We start from the raw sequence: 8332 nt of genomic DNA, 5'->3' as shown, positions 1-8332 counted from the left end.
AGCCTGGGCTACTTGAGACTGTCCTCACAGAACAAACAATAAAACCGGAATCCAAGGCCACTCTCTGCGTTCAGCCTGCCCTGTGAGGGTCAGTTTCCTCAGTGTGGTGTCTGCAGGGTGACCTGGAGTGTGACTCACCTTTGGGCTGTCACCACGAGACAGGAGCAGCTGATCAGAGGACAGACTGAACAGGCTCTTGGCTTCAGGGGGTTTGGACTCGCTCCTGAGGGGTCGGCCTGACAGGGCTGTTTAGTTCATGCCAGTCAGGTTGTGATGGAAGCTGAGTAGTCTGTAAAGTCACACCCCTCAAGGTCTCCTTGCTTCTGCTGGGCCCCATCTCCAATGAAGGACCCATAACCTCCCAGAACATTGCTAGCTGGGATGTTAGCCTGTGAGGGGTGTTTCTCCTTATACCACGACAGTGCTATCAAAGCCTCCTCCCCAACAGGCCATCCTCGGGTGTGGGCTTGGGAAAGGGCACAATGCTCCCTGTGTCGCCTGTTCAGCTGCTAGGAACCTCAAGACTGCCATTTCAACATCAGCGCGCCGTGGTGTGTCCTCTTGAGGCGTGCCCCTTCCTGAGCCTCCGTGCCTCAGCCTCTCCTCCCTGGATGGTGTGGCTGTCCAGACCCCTGCACTCCAGTGTGACGGATGGCCTTGCTCCAGGGGTCTGGCCAGTCCCATCCCCTTGGTGTTATGGAGGTTGACTGTTGTGCCTGGAACGGTGGCCTAGCATCTTGCCAACTTCCATGGTGACCAGGAGGATGACAGCAGCAGAGGCTGTACTTCTGTCTCCATCCTGTGCTGACCTTTCTTGATCGTTCCAGAGGCACAGACTGTTTATTTTCTGGAAGGTCTGCGCAAATCTCAATATTTTGTCTAATTTCAGGTACTGCTTCCTGGGCAGGGGTGTAGCTTGGTGATTTGATGCTTGCCCAGCATGTCTAAGGAAGACTCTGGGCTCCATCCCATCACTGCCAAACAATCAAGAATATAAAAGAACTAAATACTAAGGGCAGATGAGCAGTGAATAGACTATCGTGAAAGGGTAACATTCAACGTGAAGAATGTTTACGGTTGCCAGGGAAGGGAAGGCTCGGTGTGACTCAGAGTGCTTGCCCATTACCTGAGAGGCCCTGGTTCAGAACAGCAAACGCCTATGTTGAGATTCTGCCTTGCCCCAGCCAGTTAAAACAAGTGCTGGCGAGGGTGTGTCTGACATCAAACACCTCTGTGGAAACGGGTACAGAAGCTTCTCTGTAAACTGGTGTTAGGCCTTCCACACCATGTAGATCTGACCCCGCTCTGCCTCGTGGGCAATTACCTGGAGTCCTGGAAGTCAGTGTTCCACAGAGCAGCTCCCACACGGTGGCTGCAGAGCATGGAACTACCCTTGGTGTCCAGTGACAGCAAAGTGGGTGAGGAAAATATAAATATACACAATGGAGTTGTTTTCAGACAAAGAATGAAGCCACGTTTACAGGACAATGGATGTAGCTAAGCCTGGCTGACAAACACCAAACATGGCCTCTCATTTGCAGCCCCTGGGTTTTTTTTTTTTTTGGTTTTTCGAGACAGGGTTTCTCTGTATTGTTTTGGAGGCTGTCCTGGAACTCACTCTGTAGACCAGGCTGGCCTCGAACTCACAGAGATCCACCTGCCTCTGCCTCCCGAGTGCTGGGATTAAAGGCGTGCGCCACCAACGCCCGGCGGCCCCTGGGTTTTGTAGAGATGATCAGACGTGGAACAATCCCGGAGGACAGGAACAGGAGAGGAAGGGGAGGCGGCGTGGGAACATGTGGGAGACACGCTTTCATACAGTGTCCATGTGTTTGAGACTGGCGGAATGGTTCAGCAGGCAAAGCTTGATGACCTGAGTTCAGTCCTGAGATCCATGTGGTGGAAATAGATGACTCCTGTCCCATGGAGGTCACAGCAAGGTCCAGAGAGTGTGAGAGAAAGAACAGATTTTTACAATGTGCATGTGCCGGAACTTTCTGAAGAGACACCAGCAGAGCCGTCTTTGCGTTTCAGTGGGTGGAGCTGTGGTGTGTCTAGCTGGTGGCTTTCCCTCTACTTGAGGTTTTTTCCAGCCTGTGCTCCTGTGTTCTAACTGCTGAGTCCATTAGCCTCCCCGGGGCCCCATCCCAGCTAAACTCCCAGTTCTTGTGTGACTCCAGAGAGCTCACTGACCAGAGTGTCCAGGAGTCTGGACACCGTAGCTCCACATGAAGCTTCCCATCCCTGTTCTGAGAGGCAGCTGCTGTTCGTGCAGACAGAGCAACAGCAGTCTCTGCAGGATGGTCTTGCAAAAGCCTGGACCTCTTGTGTGACACCGGAGAAGACCAGCCTCACCCTCCACATGGAGCGTATTTGTTCGCAGCCAGTCGGCGATGGGTCTTTGGCTTTGCTTGGCCAGTGCTGCAGGAGACCTGTGCACCTGTGTGTGTTACCATATGTGTCTGCAGGATGCTGCCCATGTGACGTGCCGGGTGAGCTCTGAGCTGGTGTGTGTACCTATGCGTTCTCACTTGTCTGGGGCCCATTGATGCTCTGCATCAGCTACCGTCCCGCCAGTGGCTCCAGCAGCCTTGCTTCTCAGACAGCCCCTAGGTCCAGACTGCAGTCACGTCTGCCTCCGCCCCTGCACAGTGGCTCCTGGATCATTGCTCTAGAAATACTGTCACTGGTCCAGTCTCAGGACAGGGCCCTGCTCTGCACCATCCCCACCCCACTATTCTGCCCCTCCAGGCTGCTCTAGAGGTAGCCCCGTGGCAGGACACCCACTTGGAGCTACATCTGTTCCCTCCCGGACCTTGAGTCTACCCTGGCTTTCCCAGCCACTGCCCAGCCATCTCTGGCTTTAACACCGGAGCTGACCCCGTGCTTTCCAGCTCCCACAGGACAAACAGTCCAGCTCCTGGCCTGGCATTTCATACCTATAATCAGTGCACCAGGCTAGGCTTAAATTCTGAAGCCCCATCCGTCTGCCAGTCCCTGTGCCCACTTACCTGGCCTCAGCTCAGCCCTTGGTCCTCTCCTGGACCCTTCCCAGACTGTTGCCACAGGCATAAGATGAAGGTGCCTCAGGGGGTGGACTATGCCTCCTAATTCCTGTCCCATCCATGGATACCTTTCTCGTTTCCCAGGAAGCTTCCCCTTTCTGGTTTCTAGCCTCAGGCTGGCACTTAACCTGTCCTCGGCTACTTTAACACTGTGCATGACTCTGCTGTCCCATTGTAGCTCCTGGAGTTCTGGTGGCTTCTTACCCTCCAGGGAAGTGCTCTGACCAGAGCAGGAGGCATTCTTGGGCTTCTACCTGTTGCCCACTGTCCTGGCTAGTTTATATGTCAGCTTGACACAAGCTAGTTATCTGAAAGGAGGAAATGTCAATTGAGAAAATTCCTCCATTGCGATCTGGCTGTAGGGCATTTTTCCTTTGCCCCCACCCCCTTTGAGACAGGGTTTCTCTGTAGTCCTGACTGTTCTGGAACTTGCTCTGTAGAACAGGCTAGCCTTGAACTCAGGAGATACACCTTCCTCTGTTAAATGTGCATGCCACTGCCCGCTGGCTGCATTTTCTTAATTAGTTGCTCATTGTGGGTGGTACTGTCACTGGGCTGTAGTATTAGGTTCTATAAGAAAGCAGGCTGAACAAGCCATGGTGAGCAGCCTCCATGCCTCTGCATCAGCTCCTGCCCCTAGGTTCCTGCCCTGCCCTAACTTCCCTCAGTGATGGACTACAATGTGGAAGTGGGAGCCAAATACGCCCTTTCCTCCCCAACTTGCTTTTGGCCATGGGGATTCATCACAATAGAAACCCTAACTAAGACACTCACCACGGCTTGCACCCACCTTCCATTTAGCAAGACGATGGGTTGTTCACAGACCTGCAGTAGGTTTGCATAATCAAAGACCCGTTTTCCATTCTACCCCCTGCTAGGCCTGGGTCCCCCCTTGGAATGCAGACAGTCACCTTGAGTGACTCCAGTGTAAGGCTCAGAGGTGCAAGACTTCATAGAATCTGATTGAAGCCAGGTGTTCTGGCACAGACTTGTAATTCCAGCACTGGAGTAGAGGCAGGAGGATCAGGTTCAAGGTCACCCTTGACTACATAAGGAGTTCAAAGCCAACCTGGGCAGCATAAGACCCTGTCTCAGAAAAACACACAAACACTTGTTTGTGGATATTTCTCTATTAGGAGCAAAAATACTCATTTTTACAGGATTTTCCATATCCCCCTACAGCTTTCCTCACCCCAACTGTCCTTTATTGGGGACAAATTTCAGTGCCTAATACAACTTGGTTGCAGACAGTCCCATTGCGTGTGCGCGTGCGTACACACACACACACACACACACACACACACAGATCTGGATCTGGGCTGGGCTGGGCGTGTCGTGTTGGTCCTTCAGGCTGGTGGGTCCTAAGAAACCTCTTTCCTAGCCGCTGCTGGTCCTGTGTCCTGCAGATGGTGCACATGTTCTCATCTGGAAAACTGCAGTCAGCTGAGGCCTTCCATTGCTGATGCCTGGAGAGGGAGAAGGGCCTGGCAGGGGACAGAGCAGTCTAATCATCCTTCACCGTCTCAGACTTGAGTCTCAGAGCCCATCCCTGGTCAACCCAGAGTCACATGCTGTTCTGGTCCCACCACTTACACGCTGTGTCTGTGGGCAGCTCTTTCCTCTCTGAGATGATTTCCTTGCTTCTTGCCTTCAGGGTTTGATTCCTCCATGGAATGTCCAGCATCCAGGACAGATAGAAAAAAGAAAGTGTCACAGAGAGCCTGCCCCACACCTGTATCTGGCATGGTAGCCATGCTTCAGGTAATCAGCCTCCTACCATGACATTTTGTGGCCACTGTGACCCACCTCCCTCCCAGAGCCTGGGGGATCCTCACAGCACCAGAGCAGGGGGCTGGAACTCAGCTGGAAAGGAGCCCACTTACAGGGGTTGAGGAGAAGGAGAGAGTGAGTGAAGAGGAGAAAGAGAGATCAAAGAACAGGAGGAAGAAGAGACAAATGGGTAGGGCAGGGAGACAGGCCTATTGGTGGGTGCTTGCTGTGCAGCAGGAACCCAGGTGTGAGTCCCAGCACTCACAGGATAGCTTGGCATGTGCCTGGAACCCTGGTGCTGGGGAGGTAGGCAGTGGATCCCAGGACTTGCTGGCTGGCCAGCCTCACCGTATCAGCAAGTTGGAAGTTCAACAGAAGACCTTATCTCAAAGATTAAGGTGGAGAACCTGGCAGTGATGTCACACACCTTTAATCCCAGCACTTGGGAGGTAGAGGCAGGCGGATTGCTGAGTTCAAGGCCAGCCTGGTCTACAGAGTGAGTTCCAGGTAAGTCAGGCTACACAGAGAAACCTGCCTCAAAAAATCAACAAACCAAAAACAAAACAAACAAAAACTTCAAAACCAAAGAAACAAAACCAAAAACCCCACACCAATAAATAAAATAAGGTTGAGAATCACAGAGCAGACAGCAAATGCTGACTTGTTAGCTGCACACACAGGTGCTCACAGGTGACACACCGTAAATACATGTGCATATACAAGCAGCAAAAACTTAGACGGGTGGTGCCTAATGTTGATCTCTAGCCTACGCAAGGTGCGTGCGTGCACACACACGCTGGGGATGATAGGCAGAGTGCGAGAAAGAGGAGGAAAAACCAGGAGGACCATGGGAGTTGAGGGACTGAGTAGAGCACCACGGGGAGCACCCTACGGGGTGAGCCAGGAAGGAGAGGGAGAGTGACCGGCTGACCGGCACCATGAAGCAGTGGGTAGGCGAGTAGGAGAGACCGAAAAGCAAAGACAGGAACGGCAGGGAAGTGGCCAAGGAAGATAAACAGCAGCGATGCCAAGGGAGATGGGGTAACAGAAGTTTAGATGAGGGAGGAATAAATACCAGGGTGTGCTGATGATGTTACAGTGTTGGGAGAGCCCGGGTTGTAAGAAAATGGAGGAAGAAAGAAAGTGGTCGTGATAGGGAACAGAACAAAAGCAGATTCCAGAAAGAACAGTGAGGGCAAGGGCAGAGAGTCCCAGAAAGGGGAAATGGGAGGTGTAGGGAGGGGCAGGAGGTGGGAGTAAAGAAAAGAGCAGGGAAGACATGGCAGGTAGAGGTGAGGGGAGCTGGGCGCACTGAACTCCCTTGACTGCATTCCTTAGGGGACCCAGAGCCAGCAGGACTGTGTGGAGGGACTCAGGAGGACATCAGGCACTGGGTATCCCGCCCTCACATCCTCAGAGGCTAGGAACCTGCACGGGTGGCAGGGAAGTCCAGCGGGAAGGGAGGAGGTTGAAGACAGGTAAGAAGAGGCATCAGGACAAGGCAGGAGGAGCTGTGGAACAGGAATGTTGTGATGGAGAAATGAGCCCGGTGGTGGTGCGCACTTTAATCCAGCACTCAGGAGCAGAGGCAGGTGAGTTTCTGAGATTGAGGCCAGCCTGGTCTACAGAGCGAGTTCCAGGACAGCCAGAGATGTTACACAGAGAAACCCTGTCTTGAAAAAGCAAAAGAAAAAAGAGACACTAGAGTGCATGTAAGGTACAGAGAGAGGGAGACAGATTTAAAAAAGAGCGAAGGTGCCATAGGAAAGGGGGAGGGAGAGGAGGGAGAGGGAGACAGATTTAAAAAAGAGCAAAGGTGCCATAGGAAAGGGGGAGGGGGAGGGAGAGGTGGGAAGAAAGTGAAGCAGGGATTGGGAGGTGGTGGTGGGGAAGAAGGTTACTGAGCTGGAGACAGGGTAAGTAGGAGAGAAGGGAGGACAAAGGAGGAAGAGGAGGAGGGTGTAGCAAAGGAGGAAGAGGGAGGACAAAAGGAGGCATAGGAGGAAGGGACTGGGATCAAGAGCAGGTGCGAGCAGGGAGGAGAGCAGAGGAGCCATGGCGGAGGCAGCAAGGATGCAGAGGCTCCCAGGAAGAACAGGGGTAAGGAGGAAAGCAGAGGAAGGGGGAAGACCAGGGAGAAGGATGGAACATGGCAGGAAGAGGGGAGAAGAAAAGGAGATGAAAGGAAAACAGGAGTTTGTGTGGGTAGGAAAAAGGCCAGTGAGGAAATGGAGGGCAGGGGAAGGAGCCAGTGGAAGGGGACAGTAGAAAAGGAAGCTGATAAAATAGGAGACATTAGAGGGAGGAAAAGGGGGACAGGAGAAAAGAGGAAAGAAAGTCAGAGAATGAAGAGCAGGATGATGTGTGAGCACAGGAGGAAGGAGCCGTAGGAGGGAGGCCTAGAAGAGAGACGAGAAAACGGAGCCAGGGGACGGAGGAGGAGCACAGTGGAGGAAGGCTGGGAAGGAGGAGCAGGAGCTGGGCAGGAGAAGGTTGGCTGGAAACAAGCAAAAGTAAGAGAAGGAGGCAGAGGAAATGGAGGGGTGAGGTACAAGGACGGGAGATGGAGGGAGGCAGGAAGAGAAAGGGAGAGGAGATAAAGGAGGGGAAGGAAGAGGGAGACATGGGAGAGGAAGCAGAAGAAGGAATAGAGAAGACAGAGGAAAAAGATGGAGTAGGGGAGGTGGGAAGGGGACAGAGGGAGAGAGGCTGAGGAGAGAAAGATGGCAGGCAAAGGGAAGTCAACAACAGAGGAAGTCGATGACAGAGGAAGTTGACGACAGAGGAAGTCGATGACAGAGGAAGTTGACAGGAAGTTGACAACAGAGGAAGTTGATGACAGAGGAAGTTTAGGGTAAATGAAAAGGAATACATGAGATTAAAGAGGAAGAGGATGAGAAGACAAAGGGAGAAGCAGAAAAGGAGAATAGAGTTGGAGAAGAGGAGAGGAGGAGACAGGAGGAGCAAAGGACGAGGAGGGGTAGAATAGACGGAGGAGGTAGAGAAGGCAGACAGGAAGTAGAGTAACTGGAGGAGGAAATTGAAGGGGTTTGAGGTAAAGGAGATGAAGGAGGAGGAACTAGAGAGGGGCTGGAGGGTTAGAGGAGAGGAAGTTACAGACTCGGTATAGTAGGCAAAGGGTGGAGGAGATAGAGGCGGGGAAGAGGAGGAAGGGCATAGAGCAGATAGAGGAGGGGCGGGTGGGGAGGGCATAGAGCAGATAGAGGAGGGGCAGGGGCGGGTGGGGAGGGCATAGAGCAGATAGAGGAGGGGTGAGTGAGGAGGGCATAGAGCAGATAGAGGAGGGGCGGGTGGGGAGGGCATAGAGCAGATAGAGGAGGGGTGAGTGAGGAGGGCATAGAGCAGATAGAGGAGGGGCGGGTGGGGAGGGCATAGAGCAGATAGAGGAGGGGTGAGTGAGGAGGGCATAGAGCAGATAGAGGAGGGGTGGGTGGGGAGGGCATAGAGCAGATAGAGGAGGGGTGAGTGAGGAGGGC

The 8332-nt window shown here is 53.1% G+C and overlaps 1 long non-coding RNA gene across 1 annotated transcript; it reads right to left on the bottom strand.

Annotated features, from left to right (window-relative positions):
* Positions 1-4176: 4176 nt before the first annotated feature.
* On the bottom strand, positions 4177-8035 carry LOC121136202. The gene is made up of 2 exons (XR_005873342.1): positions 4659-8035; positions 4177-4549 (listed from the first exon to the last, which is right to left on the bottom strand). It is a non-coding gene; the product is annotated as an uncharacterized LOC121136202 (long non-coding RNA).
* Positions 8036-8332: the final 297 nt, after the last annotated feature.

Source organism: Mesocricetus auratus, unplaced genomic scaffold (assembly GCF_017639785.1).
Source record: "Mesocricetus auratus isolate SY011 unplaced genomic scaffold, BCM_Maur_2.0 Super-Scaffold_100054, whole genome shotgun sequence".
Classification (NCBI taxonomy): domain Eukaryota; kingdom Metazoa; phylum Chordata; class Mammalia; order Rodentia; family Cricetidae; genus Mesocricetus; species Mesocricetus auratus.
Note: the sequence above shows the minus strand (reverse complement) of the source record. Positions and strands in the feature narration are given on the sequence as shown.